The sequence below is a fragment of the Limulus polyphemus genome, unplaced genomic scaffold, assembly GCF_000517525.1.
Source record: "Limulus polyphemus unplaced genomic scaffold, Limulus_polyphemus-2.1.2 Scaffold5998, whole genome shotgun sequence".
Lineage (NCBI taxonomy): Eukaryota > Metazoa > Arthropoda > Merostomata > Xiphosura > Limulidae > Limulus > Limulus polyphemus.
In genome coordinates this window covers 2,236-3,911 of record NW_013671608.1, presented here as the reverse complement: position 1 = coordinate 3,911, position 1,676 = coordinate 2,236, and positions in this window count along the sequence as shown.

The following is a 1,676-nucleotide window of genomic DNA, read 5'->3' as shown; positions in this document are numbered from 1 at the left end:
CCCTATAATCTTTCAGTTAAAAGTTAGCCCAAGCACTGGTAGCGAGTGATGTTGACTAACTAACTGTCTTCCCTATAATCTTTCAGTTAAAAGTTAGCCCAAGCACTGGTAGCGAGTGATGTTGACTAACTAACTGTCTTCCCTATAATCTTTCAGTTAAAAGTTAGCCCAAGCACTGGTAGCGAGTGATGTTGACTAACTAACTGTCTTCCCTATAATCTTTCAGTTAAAAGTTATGGACGATTATGCGCAGATAACCCTCTTGTCGAATGGCTCTGCGCAGATAATCCTTTTGTAGTTTGTGCAGAGATTCTCAAACAAACTAAGTTGTTATAGTTTTATAGTTCTAAGAACCCATGAGTAAAATATGTTATAATATGTCATCCATATCCAATGCCGACGAGGCCTTTCGTCGAATACCAGATCTTCAGACGATACGACATAGCAGTGATCTAGGTTTGGTTTAATTTGTCTTGAATTATGCGCAAAGCTACACGAGGGCTATTTGCGCTAACCATCCCTAATTTAGCAGTAATAGACTAGAGAGAAGGCAGCTGATCAACATCACCCACCGCCAACTCTTGGGTCACTCTTTTACCAACGAATAGTGGGATTGACCGTCAACTTATAACATCCCAACAGCTGAAAAGGCGACCATATTCGGTGACGGGGATTCGAACCCGCGACCCCCAAATTTCGAGTCAAGTGTCTTAACCACCAAGCCATGCCAAACCCCAGTGGTCTAGGCCAGCGGTTCTCACACTTTAGTAGCCCCAGGACCCCCTTTTAAATTATATTGTTTCGCGGACCCCAAAAACCTATTGATGTTTTTTTGTTTTGGAAGAAAAATCCATGTACATGAAATGCTGCATTCCAAAATTAAATGTTTTAGTTCATATAAATTCAGTTTTACAAACAATTTATTTTTGTTTTATAAATCATATTTTAAAAAAAAAAATGACATTTCGGACTTGACTCGCGGATCCCCAGTTTGAGAAGGGCTGGTTGGTCATTACATTTTATAAACCATAACAGATATGATGTTAACCAGATTACCTTCAATTTTTATTTATTTTTTTTATTTTTACATGCGCCCTCTAGTAATAAATAATTGCATATGTAACAGCAGAAGGTTATCCATTGGTAACTTAGGTGATATTTCCAAAACTCAAAGTAACACTCTTCATGAATAGGGATCTTTAAGGGGAGCTGATTTAATGCGTTTATTTCAGAAGTTTGATCAAAACTACACGGGACAATATGAGCTTAGGTAAGCGGTTAGTTAACAGCACCCACCGCCAACACTTGGTCTACTCTTCTTGTCTGATCGAACAGTGGGATTTGACTGTCACTCTTATAGCTCATGGCTTCAAGATGCGGAGCACGACTTTTTTTGCGGTAACGAGTCGTGAACCATAAATCCTCCGGTTCACAGTCCGACCATGCTAACCACTAAACTACGCCTGTTCCACTAATTTACTGAAAGCGTTTTTTTTTTCCCCTACACCTCTGTCATCTTTCACCTGTTCTCAATCTTCCATTAGCTCTTCTTTGGATTTTATAAACAGTAGTCAGATTTTTTTATATAAATAAAACGCCCCCTGTAGGTGTTCCGAAACCTAGCCGACCTCTGGTGAGCACTCACTCATCCACAGGTACTTCGCAAGTTCAAGTTA